The sequence below is a fragment of the Triturus cristatus genome, chromosome 3_1 (genome assembly GCF_964204655.1).
Source record: "Triturus cristatus chromosome 3_1, aTriCri1.1, whole genome shotgun sequence".
NCBI classification, from domain to species: Eukaryota; Metazoa; Chordata; class Amphibia; order Caudata; family Salamandridae; genus Triturus; species Triturus cristatus.
The window spans coordinates 1,018,173,726-1,018,193,634 of NC_140583.1; positions in this window are offsets into that span (position 1 = coordinate 1,018,173,726).

Sequence of the window (19,909 nt, forward strand, 5' to 3'; positions counted from 1 at the left end):
CGCGCTTACCTGCAGGAGCCGCGACCAGTTGGGTTGGTATTGAGAGAATGCGTTGAGAAGCAGGACTTGATTTTGATTTCTAGCTACTACTAAGGGCGTTTTGAATGTCATCCTTAACCTGCTTAAGCTCTGGGTAGGAGTGTGCCCCTGGGATGTGGCATTGGATGAGGATTGATTGATGGATGCATGGATGGCTGGGATGATTCTATTGATGGCTGGAGAGAAGTAATGATGGATGGACAGAGAGACAGAGAAGAATGGTATTGATGCCCGGCTTCTTTTCCTCACTCACTGCCATTCATTAGTGACATGTTTGAAAGTGCTGGGTAGTTTATTTTTCTGACTACTGCCTTGTTTATTCCAAATCCTAAGTGCCAGATGTTGCCATACAAGGATTCCATCCACTGTCCCCAGTTCCTATATTTCCCTGCCTTCTGTCTTACAACTCCCATAGTGCCCTACGTATGGCCTATATAATTAATCATCTATTCCAGTATCTGGTTTTGACATTTGTGATTTTGGCCATATAGTCACCCTAAAATGTCACAGTCCCATCTATTCGCTGTGAAATAATTAACTTAGTTGCATGAAAAAGACGTTTCGATGAACTTTTCCTCTTGTGGGCAGTTTTCACCATTTTACGTCCCTTTAACAGAACAGTGGCAGTTTTTTCACTAAGGGAGATGTTGTCTAGAGATTACACTGTCAGCTGTGGCACCAAATTAAAACACTTCTAAACCCTGATTCCCTTACCGTACCAAATTGTGTGATCCTGGGCAAAACATGTTATCTCCATGGCACTGATGTGCACAAATTGTGAGTGTTTGAAAACAGGTTTTGTCCAAATAATTAATTGTGTATATGAAAATACAAACTGAAGTGGATTGTATTAAGCTGAGTGTCCCTCAAGATCTCTCCCTCTGTGACATATAAAGGTCTGAAACAAACACAATTTGGGGGCGTGTGCAAAAACAATTGACCTCTGAGAATAGTGCTAAATACCATTGATCCTTTCAAAGTCAGGACATTTAAAGTGACAAAAAGCTGCTGAAAGGTTAACTCATTTGAACATGGGGGGTGTGGGAGCAGGAGGAACAGGTGTACTTTTGGTGTCTAAACAAGTCGGCTCAGCTCCCGCTACCTGGGAAAACAGCCCTGCCATTCATTTCTTTTTTTTTACAGACTTTTATATAGTGCGAACTTGACCCGAAGGTATCGAGTAACAGAGCACTTTACACCAGCACCAGTTCCGTTACATTGGACACATTCATTTTTTTGTTAGGCACTGGGAGATTAAGTGTTTTGCCCAGAATCACAGGATGTTCAGCGTCGTTGCCGAGTCTCCAGCCTGTTTCCCCAGATTCGAGGTCGACAGCCCTAGCCGTTAGGTCAACTCCTCACCCCAATTAACGGCCTGCTCTTTGAAATGTTCCTTGACAGCACAGCTGCCAAGACACCTCAGTGTTACAAATGCAATTTATTTGGGGACCTTGACACTCCCTTTGTGTTATGGAAAGGTACCAGGAGGCCTCCAAGAGAACATGTGTCAACCCTCTAAAGGATGACTGCCCCCTATCATGGGTCCAGAGACTATTTATTGGGATTGTGGTCATCCTGTGTCATTCAATAACTGTCCAAGAAGACCATGGATGTGGAGTGCCTATTGCTGCTGATGCTTGAGGTGTACCTGGAAAGAGTGCAGTCCTGCCTCACCCTTGTGTCAAGTACAAGTCAAGATACATACTTTTCTTCATCTGCCTGTGCACAGTGCTTCCTGGGTCTGGGTGAAGCTTGTCCAGATGGGGATCCTTTGAAAGACCAGAAGATTTGGCATAGGAGACCTTGGGATTGTGGTAGAAATATGCACACCATTCAACTGTAGGTCATGTACTGGTGATGGGATAGACCCAATGTAAATCAATATTATTAATCAAATTTTATCGGCACTTCCAAGTAAGCCGGCAGTGCAAAGCACTTTACAACCCTTTTCGTACTGAGCCTCTCCACCAAAAATGTGACAATTCCTTAACTAGTTATTTGGGCTAATACACTTTCATTTGGACAATAGAAGCATTGCCCTGCAAGCCAGCCAAAACAAAATGGGACAGTAAAAAGTACCTGTCCTGGGCAAAATTCTGAGGCAAGCCATAAAATTCCACTTGCAGCAGACTGTAAAGTTAAAGTGCTCAATACACAGCGAGACAATCATATTGTCACCTCTGCATATCATCAAAGCACCTCCTCGTTACTGAATTCTCGGTCATCATATTTGCTAAAATGCTTCTAGTAAGGATGATAAAGGTCGGTCAGTAAAGAACACATTCAAAGTGAACCATTTCTTGATGATAACATATTTTCTCACTCTCCACAACCTCAGAAGGAAGACTGGGGATTAAGCGCATAGAACGAGAGGTACAAAGTTTTCATACTCGTAGTGGAATTGTGCAAATGTTTTGATTATTCCAGTCAACAAATGCTTGAACTTTTTATTCTGTTACCACTTCTGCAGAACTTTTCTTGTCAAAAAAGTTTTTTGCTGGAAATTTCTGCAGCACATGTCAATTTCCCTATTACTTCCAGCAAAGTGGGTGAAAATCAGTTCAATGGCTGTTTCCCTTATTTTTGTGAAAAACATGTCTGCAGAGCAAAATGATAATTTTCTGGGTTTTTCTTTCAAGAAACTGGTTGCTGGGCATTACCCCCCCCCCCCACACACACACACACACACACGCACACACACACAACCCGTACTGCTATAGTAAGTACATACAACCTAATTGTCACTCTGGGTCTCGGGATCAGTGACAGTAACTGAAAAGCTGTTATTCCTCGTACAATATTTTAGAGGCACTGTATGGACCCACTGAGCTTCCCACCTGTGACGACCTTTAAGGTAGCTGGCTGAGATATACTACCAGGTTATCAGAAAAAGAGGAATGCTTTTACAAACAGCAGATGGTGAGTACATCAGATTGGGGGGAGGATATAGCCTTACAGGGTCGAACTCAGGGCTGAGGGACCGAGTTCGAGTCTCTGCAACGACGCTCAAAATCCTGTGATTCTGGGCAAATCACTTAATCGGCCCGTGCCTAATAAAAAGAAGCATTGGCATAGCCAATAGGTCTCACCATTGGGACCTTATAAGTGTTTAGCCAGAGATATTGGGCCCGATTCACAGAACTAACTTAATACAAAATCCTAAACTTACTACCATTTTGGAATTCACAGAAGGCACTTACTCATTTTGGTATTCACAGAAGTTAGGTCTCCTAACTTTAGGACTCCTAAATGCCTTCTTTGAATGCCGAAAGTCTTAAAGTTAGGATTTCTCTCAGTTTAGGAGTAGTAAAGTTAGGACTCCTAACTTTACTACTCCTAAACTGAGAAAAATCCTTACTTTAAGACTTTCGGCATTCACAGAAGGCAATTAGGAGTCCTAAAGTTAGTAGTCCTAACTTTACTACTCCTAAACTGCGAAAAATCCTAACTTTAAGACTTTCGGTATTCACAGAAGGTATTTAGGAGTCCTAAAGTTAGGACTCCTAACTTCTGTGAATACCGAAATGAGTAAGTGCCTTCTGTGAATACCAACATGAGTAAGTGCCTTCTGTGAATACCAAAATGGTAGTAAGTTTAGGATTTTGTCTTGAGTTAGTTCTGTGAATCGGGCCCATTGACTTTGCCTATGTCTTTAAGCTGTGCTGTACAGAAGTCTGCAGCATGCTGAAAGTTATAATAAAGAAGTGTGAGAAGCATTTTTGTTACCTTATATATGACCAAGAAAGTATTATGTACAACTGAATGACCATATTAAAAAAGTATAAACAATAAATAATGTTTTAAGTGTTTTTTTGTCCTTTAAATGCTGGCAACTTCTATCTGCCTGTTCCAATGGTTGCTTGTTTTGGCTTTTTTTGTTATGAGGGGGGGGGGGGCATAAATAACAGAAGGGTGAAGGTTGGGAAATAGTACCTGTATATCAGTCAGTGAGAGTCAGTCAGTCAGTCAGTCAGTGAGAGAGTCAGTCAGTCAGTGAGAGAGAGAGTGTGAGTCTCAGTCAGTCAGTCAGTAAGTGAGAGGGTATATGTGTGAGAGGGACAGGGTACATGCACAACTTTTGACAGAAGCATAGCGCAACAGTGTGCACAGTGATAGGGTGTTGTGTAATGTGCACAACTGCAATGTACAGCAAAACATATAGGACTCAGTGTGCACAACTGCACAATATAGGAAGCGTGCAAGGGGTAACAGCGGTAATACTAGCAGAGTACAGTAGTTTATATAAAAGCATGCATGGCACAAACATGTGAGTACAATTGTACTGTGCAAAAATAAAACTATGGCTCAACAGTATACCCAAATTATTTTCACAGCAAGCATTTAAGGCCTGACACTATGTGCAACTGCACGGTAAATGAAGCATGCAATGTGTGAGAGAGAGAGGGTGTTGCACAGTTGTAGGAAGCATTTAGGGCACAATTTTTTGCACACACCATTGATCCGTATAGAAAACAAATTGCTCAGAAGTGTGCACAACTGCACAGTATCACAAACATGCCTGGTTCAGAAATATGCAGAACTAACTGGTACCTGACACAGGAAATTCACAGCAGAGGGTGTGCACGTGCCCGCAATTGTACCTGATTGAAGGTATTCGAGGCTCTGCAATGTGGGCACAACTGAAATGAAGATTAAGCATGGCTGGTTAAGCAGTGTGCATAACTACCCAGTCTTCGAAGCATGTTGGACTTAGCAGTGCTTGCCCAACTACAGTATGTAGAAGTACGCAAGACACAACCATGAATGCGCTTGCATCATTGTCTAACTGGAAGCATGCAATGCCCAGCAGAGTCGAGACACTTGTGATTTATAGAAAAAAAGCATGGTTCACCACAGTGCTAAACTGCACTGAAGGAAGCATGCACTGCCCTGCAGTGTGGCCACAACCGTGGTTTATAGAAAGAATGCATGGTTCACCACAGCGCTCAAAGAAGCATGTATAGCCCAGCAGTGTGCACTATAGCAAAGTACAATGAACACGAAAGGCGCAGCAGCGTGTGCACGAGGGTACAGTAAATTAAATGTGTTTGCTTTTGTAACGAAAAACCAAACACATATTGGGACATACACGGTTCAGTAATGTGTGCGCACATGATTTTGTAGCTACTGCTGGTTACAGCAGGAATGTCACAGCCAATTGTGTAAGACTTCCCCGATCCTAGATGTGTGGGAGACATGTACTGCTTAGTGCCCTATTTCGTTCCTGTGTGTTAGAGGACACAGATTTGGTGTGGGGAATGCTGACCTCTGTGTGTGGGGTGAGGCTGCACCGCTCAGCGGAGCACGCATCGGTTTGGTTAGAAAGCATACACTGCTGTGCTGCCAGTGCGCTGACCCCCGCGCATGGCTCTACTCAGCACTCAGACGGCGGCTCTAACAGAGCTGAGAGGGCGCTGCATGCCCTCAAGGCAGCAAGAGCCTTTTACCTTTAAAATGTGACATTCAGACACACCATGAGCCAGACCTATCCCCTAAATACATGGTCTTTGAGAGTGCAAGTCCTAGTGCCGTGTCCGTGCTCTGCCATATGCACATGCAGACCCTGGGTGCAGAATGCGGCAGTTACCTGGCTGGCGTCGGTGTGGAAGCTCCCTCGAAGCTCAGCATGTAGAAGGGGCCCAGGCACTGCAGCAGGGCTGCTGCAGTCAGCTGAGAGCGCGTGCCTCCTATCCCCGGCTCACTCGTAAACGGAGGGCACGCGGGAGGCACGCGCACAGCGCGCACGCGGTCTACCCCAGCTTATTGTTTTTACGGATTAGCGGATGCTCCGGTGAATCCAGTCACACACGGGAGGGGGCGTACAAGCCGGGCGAGAATGGGAACAAGAAGCCTACCTGATAGACTATGACCACATTTAGTGATGTACAGCCACTTGTGTTTAGAAGAAAACGAACAGTAAACATAACAAATACAAAAAAAACAAGCATTAGCAATGGCGGGGGAGAGGAGGGTACAAAAAAAACAAGCATTAGTAATGGCGGGGGAGGGGGGGCGGAAATGCATGGAGAGTGGAGTGCGGGCGGGGGGAGGGCATTTCCCTTGAGGGACTGAGCAGCAAGGCGCGATAATTGCTTACAGATGGTGCCAAAGCTCGGTCCTGCAAGGGAATCGCCAAACGTGCACGCTGCGTAGGCGAGACCTAATGAATGTGTCCTTCTGTAAAAAAAACTGGTGCACATATAAAGCGCTCTGATACCTGATGTTTCGGGTCTAGTTCATGCCATATAAAAACTCCCCCCCCCTAAAAAAAAAAAATTAGAGACCCTGATTTACTGAGTATTTTTTTTAATGATGAAACAATTTGCTGTTTTTATAAATTGCAGACCAAGCCTTTTCGAGTATGTAGGAGAAGGCTGGACTCCAATATATGCTTGAAATTCTTGTTATGAATAGGCATATGTCAGCACCCTTAACTTATTCTACTTAGAACAGATGCTTAAATATATGAATTCATAAAAACATACATGCATAGGCACATATGTTTACACACAGACACCTATATACCTACGCACATACTATATAAACACATACGTACATATACACACACATGAATGCTCGCACTCATACATGCATATAAAGAGTTATAGCCACAGAGAGGAGAGAAAGAGAGAAGCAGACGGGAGAAGAGTGAATAAGGGGGAGCTAGAGTACCAGGATGGCTAGAAGGAGAGGTAAGAGAGGAAAAAGAGAAAAAGTGCAAGTGAGAGACAAAAGCCAGAGAGATGGAAGAGAGAAGGAAAGAGCAAGAGACTTGGAGAGCAACAGGGACAGGGAAGACAGCAAAAGTGAGGGAGGTGGAAAGCTGCAGAAATAATTGAGGCAGAGCTGACCATTTGCCTGGGTTTCAAGATGGAAAGCATGAGCAAAGGTTTAGGTTTCTATAAAGCGCATGACTTCCCGAAGGCTTCCTAGCTCTAGGAAACTTCTGCTGGCAGGTAGGGTAGAGCAGCGGGAGACTACTGAGGATAAAAGCCAGGTTTTGAGCCTTGCCCGAAAACTGGACTCCTCTTCCACATGCCTCAGCTACAGGGGCATAGAAGTGGAAGGAGGGAGTGACTGCCAGCAACCCAGTGCCCATGTTTCGAAGAGACCTGTCGGGTTGGATCAGGAGCGTTTCGTCGGTGTTAGTGATTTTGCTCTTCAGAGAAGGTCTGGAAAGTGTAACTTTGAGAGAGGTCGAAATTTGAGGCCTTGAGTTGAGAAAGGTCAAAAGAAATAACAATTAAAGATGCCACTGAGAGAAAGAACAAGGGAAAGAGAAGAACGAGAGTAGACAGAGAAAAGACGCCAAGACAGGCATACATAGAATGGGCTCTGTGCAAAGCTCAGAATTATGGTAATTTAGTTCCAGGCCTGAATGCTACCGCTGCTGTGCAATCGATGCTTACAAAGGAAAACAAAATCTGCTTTCTGGTGTGCTATGCCAGTGTGTACCAGACCATGAGCCCAAAGCAGAGCCTGTCCAGCCGGGCACTGGCACTGCAGGGCAGGAGCAGGTGGGTGGCAGTGATTCTTGTCTTCCTCAGGGAAGGGCTTGACACTGAGAGAGCCAATGAGGGGGTGTGGTTGTAAAGAGCAAAAGGCAGATAGGTAGCCGCAAAGGATGCAGCAGAGTGAAAAAACAATTAAAAGACAACAACAAAGCTAGTCTGAGAAAACGGACAAAAACAGAGCAGGTTTGGGCACATGCCACAGAAATGTGTTACCATACTTTAATAAAAATTGAGCCAGGCCTGATTAGTGTTCTATGCACGCAAATCAACATCTGCTTTTCAGTTCACTGTGCATATGTACACCTTGGGGTAGATTTACAAGAAGGTGCCACAGCATGACACCGCAAGCCCTTTGGCTGCACCACACTGCAGCACTTTCAGAGCACAGGAATGCAACATATTTACAAGGATATGTAATATTCCTGTGCCCTCCCCTGTGCTGGCGCACAAACAGCTGCCATGCACCGGCGCAGGCACCCTTGCACCATGGTGCAAGGCTGCCTGCTTCATGGGGAGATTGTTTTTGTGCAGGAAGGGGCACCTTCCTCCACAAAAACAATCACTACAGTCATATTCGTCTTTCATTGTGTGCTGTAGATAGAGCACGCATTGAAAGAGGAAACTAAACAAGGAGAAATGAAAACATTTCTCCTCGTTGCGCCTCAATACGCCACCCCTAGGGTAGCGTAGCATACTAACGCATTTCCAGGTTTACAAATCCTCGTAAATCTGGAAATGTGTCTGGTTCCATGGGTGTTGCGTGGGAACACCCAGAGCAACACCCATGAAATGCCCCTTTCACGCAAAGCGCTGCATGTAAAGGGGCAGTATTTACAAGGACAGGAAAAGACACGCAGGGTAGCTTCTCCTGTGGTTGCAAATATGGGGCAGTGTAATGCGCTGCCGGTGTGTCACCAAAAGTGACGTACTGGCAGCGCAAGGGGCTTGTAAATCTGCCTCCAAATGTGCACCAAGCAGAGCAGCAAAAGGGTCAGCTGCAGCTTTGGTTTGGCTGGGAGCAACAGGGCAGTGCGGAGTGCAGCAGCCAAGTAATGAGAAAGCCAAGCAGAGAGGCTCAGGCTCACCTCTGCAGTACCATTGTGAATGACGACACAGCGCGCACGGGGCGCCCAGGCGTAGAACAGGCGTAGAACATTGTTTCTGTCTCAGCAACTAAACTGGGTCGAGTGTATGTGGACATAAGAGCAGCAGCACTGTGACTTTTAGGTGGCATGGAAGCAGGCCCCAAAGCAGTGGCGGCTCCTCCATACGGGCGTTTGGGCGCCGCCCCCCTGCTTTCTCGCAGTGCGAGAAGGCAGAAACATAAATGGTAATAACTACCATTTATGTTTCTGCCTTCTCGCACTGCGAGAAAGCAGATGTGCCTGATCGGGGGTGGGCGGTCCTGCTTGAGGGCAGGGGGGAGTGGCTTGCCCAGTGTTGTGCATAGGGACTGTTTGGCCGGCCCTGGGGCTGATCAAACAGTCCGTATGCACAACACTGGGCAAGCCACTCCCCCCATGCCCTCGAGCAGCACCGCCCACGGCGCCCACTCTACGTAGCGAAAATGGTCCCGGCTGGGGCGCTCTCTACTGCGCCTCAGCGTTGTGATTGGCAGAGCGGAGGGAGGGAGGCTGCCTTTCATTCATGACGACATGACGACGAGAGCTTCAGGACGGCGGGAGCGGCAGTTTGGATGCATCCAGAAGCTGCGGTGTTGCAGGACGGAGCGGGAGTTGGAACGCATCCAGAAGATGTTGCAGGACGAGGATGGTAAGTGTTTTATAATATTCTTTCATTTACCCACCCGCCTCCACCCCCCGTGACGACCCCCACCCCCATCATGCCGGCCGTTACTGTGAAGTTATGAATGTACAAAACTATTTTAGGCCCTCCTTAGGCCTAAAATAGTTATGTACATTCATTACTATTTTAGACCCTCCGGTGCCGTATCAATGCCAGTCAGGGCCGGCTTTAGTGCGGTGCGATCGGTGCCACCGCACCGGGTGCTGGAATCCTGGGGGCGCCGTGTTTGAAAGTTTATTATGCCTTTGAAGCACCTGCTGCAGCGTTTCTTTCACCCCGCAATTACCAGGCCTCACATAAATGTCAAGATAACTCGTGTGATTAATTATCTTCCTGGAGAGAAAGATCAGCATTTTGTATAGTTGTGGTTTTGACTTAGGTGAAGTTAGTGCAGAGGGTTAATATGCCTGCTGCAGAGAACGTGTACCATGTAGATTACAGATGTTAACCGATCAGCAGGTTACTTGCAATGTATAATTTAAAGTCCTTAGTCCTAATATAGAATAGTGAGGTATTAACTTTCATCCTAGAACTGCATACACGCTGCAAAGTACAGAACATTGATCAATGTTGCAAAAAGGGTTAATTTGGCTAGAAATCGATTCTTATTATTAAAGAAAACTCCCAACTATGCTGTTTCTTTTTCGACTCTGAGTTTGTGCTTCTCCACACCAAGCACTCTTAAACTATGCTGCCTACCAGTATGGATGACATGTGACTCCTACACTTTTAGTCCTTTTGGCTTACGTAACATTTCCTACACAGTGATTTACACATGTATGATTGAATGTCTGTGTGTAATATGCGTGTGATGCAAAGTGCTCAGACACCCTGCACTGGTATGAGTGGCGCTATATAACTAATTCAATGCATCTGAGAGAGTGTGGTTATGGAGACTTGGTCACTGTTTTCGCCACCCAATCTTTGGCCCTACTGGAGACCTGAGGTGACATATAGTTCATCTTTCTTTGGCAATAAGGTCAGGCGGCTAACGCCAATGTTCCCTATTCTTTTAAAATAATGCAGTCAGGCTAAATGGATGGCACGGGTGCAAGCAGGAATGAAGCACGATATGGGACAGTTTTAAATGTGTTTAATTATTTAAAGTCTACATATCCTACCTACTTTTATAAATATTCTTGCTTTCTGAAATGTGGTTTAACCTGCATCCTTTGGGCCTTTTTTTTTTGTTCTTCAAAATTTCCTTGGCGTGAGGGTCCTGCAGTTCCCCTTTAGTCAATCAGGCTCGCTATGACACAAAACACATTCAGACCCTTTTTTTACGCCCACCACTTTCAAATGTCACCAGCCACCACTGCCCCAAAGGCCAGGGGCCTCCGGCTGTGCACAGTGCCGGCCAGTGCACGGTGCATGACATCGTGGGGTGAGGGGGTTCCCTGGAGCTTGGGGCCCCCATACCGTGGGGGCTGCGGGGTCTAATATTACGCCACTGGGCCATGCCGCTGCTACAGAGAACTGTTGCAGAAGCGCTTGTGTGCAATGTGGGGCCTTAAACCTTGATGGCTTTAGTTTACACATATGAAACTATTTTACCATTTCCGACAACAGCAGATATTTCTTTACCATCCGCTTAAGCAGCTTCAACAAGGTGGGTAAAGTTTGTGATTTCCTTCACACATAAGTAAGGAAGCAGGCGGCAGGAATGTATATGCAAGATAAGCTCCAGGCATACAGGAAGCAGGTCGTCTCAGCTCCTTTGCCATAGCAACTGTCCCCACACAATGCTGGGGAGTGGAACCAAGCCTTGTCCACATTAGAACTTCCATAACAAGTTATAAAAACCATAACACCCCCTTCTAAACAATAAATAAAAATAAAGCAAGAAATATTAACCAATATCCCCCTAGTACCAACTTAAAAAAACTTTTTGAAAAAACGATACAAAGAGAAGCAATAGAAGAAAAGAAAACGCAACTCTTACAGCAGTTTTATTGAACAAAAAGAATACTCAATTAATTTTAACTTACAAAATAATCCTTCACCATCCAGGTAACTCCCTCTTTCTTTTCTCACAGTCTGACTTTACCACTTGTAGTTCTTGCACATCACCCTCTTCCACAACACGGCTGGTGCACTGCTCAAAATCCACACTGGGCGTGCATGGAGCGTTATTAATTCCATCCAATGGTGATGTGGATTGTTCATCTGTAAACTCAACCATATCTTTCAATCAAAGTTAATCCTTACTTCCACTGTCCACCTCACCATCACAGTCCTTCCACTGATCATTTGAACCAAAAGTCACCCGCTTGAGGTTCCACACTTATCCACTCTTGAGTCTGACAGCATTATGCAAAGTTTCCACCACTTATTCTGGTGAAAAAAATTGCCTTTCACCCTTTGACACTGTATTAGGTTTCCTCACCCGTACCCAATCTCCAACTCTTACATGAACAGGTTTGACATTATGGTGCCGATCACGATCCGGCAAAAACCGGGTACGAACCGTCGGACGGAGCATAATCTCCGTCCGACGCGTACCCGGTCGTCAATTTTTACAAACAAGGAATTACGATTCGCACGGGTACACCAGTACCGTACGAATCGTAAAAAAGCCCGACCGACCAAAAAAAAACCTACCAATGCGATCCGGAAAAGCGCCGACCTGACGTCGGGACGCTCGCAGCCAGCCATTCACGACCCAGGAATCACGATTCGCACCGACGTCACCCCGCACGGTGAATATTTTGCGGCAGCCAAAAACTGCCGGGAAATCAGGACGACGCGAACAAGGACCACCAGTACGCGACGGACAGACGACGACGCGAACAAGGAGGACCAGTACGCGACGGACACACAGGACCACGCGACCAAGGAGGACCCGTACGCGACAGGACGACGCGATCAAGGAGGACCCGTACGCGACAGGACGACGCGATCAAGGAGTACCAGTACGCGACGGACAGACATGGACCCGAACCTACGAGTCATCCCTGCCCTCATAGCAGTCCACCTCCTCTACAGGTTACGACGCAGACGCCGCAGAAGGTCAGAATAACTAAGGGAGGGGGGAAAGTGGGGTGGGGTGGGGGTGGCAGGACCAGGGCAGGCCACAAAACAACCACATAAGTCACACACCACACATGGCCTGGACATACCTGACTCCCATGCCCTGGTCACCACGAGGGGGTGGGGGCGTGTCCTGATAAGCCAGCGACCGCCACAACGGAAGTCCGTCACCACGCGAACCGGCAACACAACCAGACAGGTACGTCCCGTACCCACGCCTGAAGAGCGTGGGTACGAGTCGGACCACACCCACACACGTCACCCCAACAATGGCGGGACGGATCGCACCCACGTGGCAAAGGCCTGGGTACGGGCCGCACAAGCATCACATAGCGTGGGGACGGATATGTACGGACCCTACCCCCACCCCGTATGCAAGGAGCGCACCCCCCACCCCAACAGTGAAAGTACGACCCGTACCCCCACCCGCGTATGCATGGAGCGTACCCCCACCCCAACAGTGTAAGTACGACCCGTACCCTCACCCGCGTATGCATGGAGCGTACCCCCCACCCCAACAGTGTAAGTACGACCCGTACCCTCACCCGCGTATGCAAGGAGCGTACCCCCCACCCCAACAGTGTAAGTACGACCCGTACCCCCACCCGCGTATGCATGGAGCGTACCCCCAGCCCAACAGTGTAAGTACAACCCGTACCCCCACCCGCGTATGCATGGAGCGTACCCCCCATGCCAACAGTGTAAGTACGACTCGAACCCTCACCCGCGTATGCATGGAGCGTACCCTCCATGCCAACAGTGTAAGTACGACTCGAACCCTCACCCGCGGACGTACGGACCGTACCCCCACCCTCACCAGTGTAAGTACGACTCCTACCCCCACCCGCGGACTCACGGACCGTACCCCCACCCCAACAGTGTAAGTATGACCCGTACCCCCACCCGCGTATGCATGGAGCGTACCCCCAGCCCAACAGTGTAAGTACGACCCGTACCCTCACTCGCGTATGCAAGGAGCGTACCCCCCACCCCAACAGTGTAAGTACGACCCGTACCCCCACCCGCGTATGCATGGAGCGTACCCCCCAGCCCAACAGTGTAAGTACGACCCGTACCCCCACCCGCGTATGCATGGAGCGTACCCCCCAGCCCAACAGTGTAAGTACGACCCGTACCCCCACCCGCGTATGCATGGAGCGTACCCCCCATGCCAACAGTGTAAGTACGACTCGAACCCTCACCCGCGGACGTACGGACCGTATCCCCACCCCCACCAGTGTAAGTACGACTCCTACCCCCACCCGCGGACTCACGGACCATACCCCCACCCCAACAGTGTAAGTACGACCCGTACCCCCACCCACGTATGCATGGAGCGTACCCCCAGCCCAACAGTGTAAGTACGACACGTACCCCCACCCGCGTATGCATGGAGCGTACCCCCCATGCCAACAGTGTAAGTACGACTCGAACCCTCACCCGCGTATGCATGGAGCGTACCCTCCATGCCAACAGTGTAAGTACGACTCGAACCCTCACCCGCGGAGGTACGGACCGTACCCCCACCCCCACCAGTGTAAGTAGACTCGTACCCTCACCTCGAATGCATTGAGCGTACCCCCACCGTGTATGTTCCAAGCGTACATATCCTGAAATCGGAGGTGTGTGTGCAGAGTCCACCCAGCAGTGCCCTGAGCCAGGAGGGGTGTGTGCAGAGTCCTCCCAGCAGTGCCCTGAGACAGGAGGGGTGGGTGCCTATCACTCCCAGCAGTGCCCTGAGACAGGAGGGGTGGGTGTGGAGTCCTCCCAGCAGTGCCCTGAGACAGGAGGGGTGGGTGTGGAGTCCTCCCAGCAGTGCCCTGAGACAGGAGGGGTGTGTGCAGAGTCCTCCCAGCAGTGCCCTGAGACAGGAGGGGTGGGTGCCTATCACTAACAGCAGTGCCCTGAGCCAGGAGGGGTGTGTGCAGAGTCCTCCCAGCAGTGCCCTGAGACAGGAGGGGTGGGTGCCTATCACTAACAGCAGTGCCCTGAGCCAGGAGGGGTGTGTGCAGAGTCCTCCCAGCAGTGCCCTGAGACAGGAGGGGTGTGTGCAGAGTCCTCCCAGCAGTGCCCTGAGACAGGAGGGGTGGGTGCCTATCACTCCCAGCAGTGCCCTGAGCCAGGAGGGGTGTGTGCAGAGTCCTCCCAGCAGTGCCCTGAGACAGGAGGGGTGGGTGCCTATCACTAACAGCAGTGCCCTGAGCCAGGAGGGGTGTGTGCAGAGTCCTCCCAGCAGTGCCCTGAGACAGGAGGGGTGGGTGCCTATCACTCCCAGCAGTGCCGAGACAGGAGGGGTGGGTGTGGAGTCCTCCCAGCAGTGCCCTGAGACAGGAGGGGTGGGTGTGGAGTCCTCCCAGCAGTGCCCTGAGACAGGAGGGGTGGGTGCCTATCACTCCCAGCAGTGCCCTGAGCCAGGAGGGGTGGGTGTGGAGTCCTCCCAGCAGTGCCCTGAGACAGGAGGGGTGTGTGCAGAGTCCTCCCAGCAGTGCCCTGAGACAGGAGGGGTGGGTGCCTATCACTCCCAGCAGTGCCCTGAGCCAGGAGGGGTGTGTGCAGAGTCCTCCCAGCAGTGCCCTGAGACAGGAGGGGTGGGTGCCTATCACTAACAGCAGTGCCCTGAGACAGGAGGGGTGTGTGCAGAGTCCTCCCAGCAGTGCCCTGAGCCAGGAGGGGTGTGTGCAGAGTCCTCCCAGCAGTGCCCTGAGACAGGAGGGGTGGGTGCCTATCACTAACAGCAGTGCCCTGAGCCAGGAGGGGTGTAACACATGTGTGTGAGGCCAGAATTATCCACATGCATACTGGCTACAAGGGAACATGTCCCCATGAACTCATGTCAACAGACTCCACACACAAGTACAGTGATCACCAAGGATGCCACGATTGTTGCAGGTGGAGACATGGCCCTGCATGCATGGCCAAAGTAGAAGGGCTCCGTCACACACACAGCTCATGTAGACACAGCTCTGCGCTAAACATTGGGAACACCCTGCAGGGAAGAAAGCTGGATACACAGAGGAAGGAATACACCCTGGGACAAGTGCACCATGCAGTAACTGCTTACATGAACAAAGAAAGTTAGCCAACACCTTGTGATGGCACACAGATCCCAGGGTCCCACCAATGAGCAGTACACTACTACATATCCCACACACCCAAACCCTTACACACCACCCAAAACCATGTAGCAGCCCCACCAACACCAATACCAGCATAGCAGTAGTGTGATAATGAAAACAAAATTAAGCTTTATTCAGCATGAGCACAATGTCCGTGGATCGCAGGCAGTTCAATCTTCACAAAGCCCATAGGGCAGTCAATGATTCTCAGCTGGATGGGGGACACAGTGGGATGCGTGTCCCCTACCTTGCCTGCACAGTCAAATGGCATCGTCTTCCACACTGGTGAGGGCATCAGGGGGGGGGGAGCAACAGGCACCGCAGGGACATCAGGGCAAAGGGGCGGCGTTGTGGGTGCAGGGATGGAGGACTCCACCACAGGGGGTGGGTCAGTGCCAAAGGCGGAGGCCAGGATGGCACTACACACCTTTGCAAGGTCCTCCAGGGAGTCCCCTGCACCCGAAGGGACCTCAGGCCCCAAGGGGGGGGGGTCAGAGGGATGGGTCGCAGCGCCACCGGGGGAGGGTGGAGACAGGGGGGGAGACTCAACCACCCTGACCGGGGACCTCCTTGACCGCTTGCGTGGTGGTGTAACTGTGGGGCTCAGGGACAGAGCGGCCATGAAGGAGTCCTTGGGGGAGATGTGGCCAGGAGAGCTGAGGGGAGGGGATTTGGAGGGAGTGGACTGGGTGGAATGCGGACTCCCACTATGGCTGCGTGTCACACGTTTGCCCCCCGACCCAGTGGGTGTGCCTACCTCACCCTGTGTGTGCGTGTCAGGAGGAGTGCGGTGGACCTTCCCTGCTGGTGTGGTGCCCGTGTCCGTTGATGTGGGTGCATGCCGACGTCTGGGTGTACGTGGGACAGGCATGGGAGTGGGAAGTGTGGATGGGGCAGGGGTAGGTGGGGGGAGGTCGCGCTGCAGGAGACCCACTGCTGCAGTCAGTGTGGAGTCTATGGACCGCAGCAAGTTGCGTTGGTCAGCCTGCGATGAATGAATGCCCTCCAAGAAAGCCTCGATGTTGGTGAGGGTTTTGCCGTGGGCATGGAGGACATTAAGGATCGCAGCCTGACCAACCTGCAGTTGCCGCTGGATGTCCACAGACTCTGCATTGGCGGCAGCAGTGGAGACAGGGGCAGGGGGTGCGGTGCCTGGCAGGAAGGAGACATGCTGTGACCAGGCACGCTGGGAAGGGACACGAGCAAGTGGGAGGCGGCTGGTGGGAACTGAGGGGGCGGTGCGAGGTGTTGTTCCGCTGTCAGCTGCTGGTGCAGCCACCGCCCACTCGGAGACATCCTCCTCGGACCTGTCAGCTTCGTATTCTGACGTGCCAGTCGACAGGTCCTCGGCCGCACTATCCTCCACCTCTGTCCCACTCGATGTGCCAGCCCCGATGTCACGGCTGGCACTGGTGCTCGGTCCCTCCGCCTTGCCTGTGTCCATGTCTCCCTCTGTGTCCCCCGACGATGCTGTGGGCAGGGTGGAGAGACAGAAATTAATCAGACAGCTGTACACATCAGTCACATGAGTCCAATCGACATAGGTAACACTGCATAGCCTGAAAAGGAAGATCCCTAACATCTACTAAACAAGGTACCGATGTAGGGCATGAAACACACAGTTGGTTGAGCCACCATGCCACTGAAATACCATGGAGAGCATGAGACAATAGCTAAACACAGGAAACGGAGTCTGACATAGCACCCAGGCCCTGGGGACAATCCAGCACTGCATCTGCACCACACAGCGTTGGCGAAAATACCGATGACCAGGGACCATATCCATGAACTTGAGACACATGCTGCATAGGTAATGCTGAAAACATGCCCAACATGACTCGGTCACTGCACATTGCGTGTGTGTCCAGACACATCACACACTGCCCAGACCCAGCAAGTAGAAATCAGGATTTGACACATAGGCATTGCCCGCCCCAACAAGACCCTACACGAGGCAAATTGTTGAGACACAGGTGGCACCAACATCTCATAGTCTGGGTGATACACACAGGGGCAGGCAAAAAGCAAGATTGGACGCCAAACAGCCAAGGTGCGCCTGTACAAATAATGAGGTACCAGTGCCCATCCTCAGATGAGTATAACAAGACACACAGGCACTGGCAACTGTGAGTATGAAGAAGGACAATCAGGTCAGGCTGCACAGTGGACACCTGTACAAAATAGCACGTCTATATACATGGTGACAGGGGACAATGGCACAGAGCACAACCTACGCTGTAGACACTGAGATTGTCCACGTTTATGATGACACAGACACCACTGAGGAAAAGGTGCCCCAGGGGACAGTAGTGGGCACGCAACTACATGCTACTGAATGGTAATGACTGCAACACACGTCACCATCCCTGCACTATGTGTATCGCACACTCATGCACATCATGTCACAGGCCACTACATAGGACATGCGCGCTGTAAGGCATGACACATGAGAGACCAACTCCCATGTCTGGAGTCAGCATCAGTGCCAACTGACATGGAAACCACATGCAGTGAACTTGACAGTGCACAGGCAAGGTCCCACAACTTGTTACACACCACCCCCAGACATGATGCTACAGTCATTGTTCTTGTGGACAAAGCGCCAGCCTACATTACCTTGTGAAGGAGTGACTACACACAGACCAGGGAACACATTGCAAGGAGGGGAAGGGTGGCAGGGGCGCAGCGCTATACTGGGGCAAACAGGATCTGCACAGCACCTTTAAACCCTGCCAGTGAATTCATGCTACTGTGCCCTTACAAATGCCGGTGACACACAACAAACACACATGTACCTACCCCCTTCCGGCTGCTGCATCGCCTGTAAGCGCCTCTCCAGGTCTGGAAAGACCACCGGCAGCACACGCCTGTGGAGGTGGCTCAGACGGCGGCGCCCGCGGTTCTTGTGGCTCTCAGGTGAGTCCCCCAGCAGGAGCCGTGCAATCCTCCGCGTCCAGCACCGGATATCCTGCCAGCGTTTCCTCACCTCGGGCAGGCTCCGCCTCCGACCATCCACACCCCTCACGGCACTGACGGCGGTCAGCCAGATCTGCTCCTTGGCAGTGGCGCCTACCTGTGAGGAGGAACAAGTGACACCACATCAATACACCAGCCACATGTCACAGAGAGACATATGGGTACAAATTAGCTGGTTACAACAAGGCATGTCATGCAGCCAACGCATTGCACCTTTGTCATAGGGACATCATCCCCTGGTGAGGGAAAAAGCAGTACGTGCCACAGTGGGTACACAGGTGGAATGATGGCAATGTCACAATCAATGATCAAGGCTCACACTGTGCATCACACCCACCCCTCCTGTCTCAGGGCACTGCTGTGAGTGATAGGCCCCCACCCCTCCTGTCTCAGGGCACTGCTGTTAGTGATAGGCCCCCACCCCTCCTGTCTCAGGGCACTGCTGTGAGTGATAGGCCCCCACCCCTCCTGTCTCAGGGCACTGCTGGGAGGACTCTGCACACACCCCTCCTGTCTCAGGGCACTGCTGGGAGACATCAGGCACCGCCCCCCTGGAACCCCCCCGACAGTACATGGCATGTGTGTTACACCTGGACACAATGGCAGAAGTCACAGTCACAACATAGGGACAGTCTGTGGCAGTGGCCTATGCACTCACCTGATACCCTGGTCGCCCATACAGCATGGAGTACTGTGGGAGGATCACATCCAGCAGAGCCATGTTCTCCTCCAGGGTGAATGGCTGTGTCCTCTCCACAGCCCTTGACATGGTTCCAGGGAATCAGTAGCAGCAGCTGGGTCGACGAATGCAAAGATGTGCAGGCAAGTACTCCCTCATGGGACCTGGCTGCCTTATATGTGCCCTTCTGCCCAGTCTCATGCACAGGAGTACAGAGTGATTGGTCACTCACATTTGCATCCTATGTTTCCACCAATCCCTTCAAACCTAGCAGTCTGTGGGTTCTCGATCGGTTTCATTCTCCTGCATGATGTCAGCCCCACAAACACATTGCAACAAAGTAGAATAATTCCAACTGACTTCTGCTGTGCACCTTCCAGAACAATTTCGAAATTTGAACTTGGTCTCCATGACAACCAGCATGCATGTAGGCCTTAATACTTGTCCCCTATGTAATTTGGAGCATCACACACAGGTACGGTGCGTTTCGGGGCCCTAGGGCACCCCAAATGCATGGCAACGGCCCGTACATGCATGCCTACGTTCACTATCACTATGGGTCTGCACGCGTATGCGTACTCGTAGTGGTACGGGCCGTACACTCGCATGTACGCTCACTATCACTACGAGTACGCATACGCGTGCAGACCCATAGTGATAGTGAGCGTAGATGCGTGTGTACGGTCCGTACCACTACGAGTACGCATACGCGTGCAGACCCATAGTGATAGTGAGCGTAGATGCGTGTG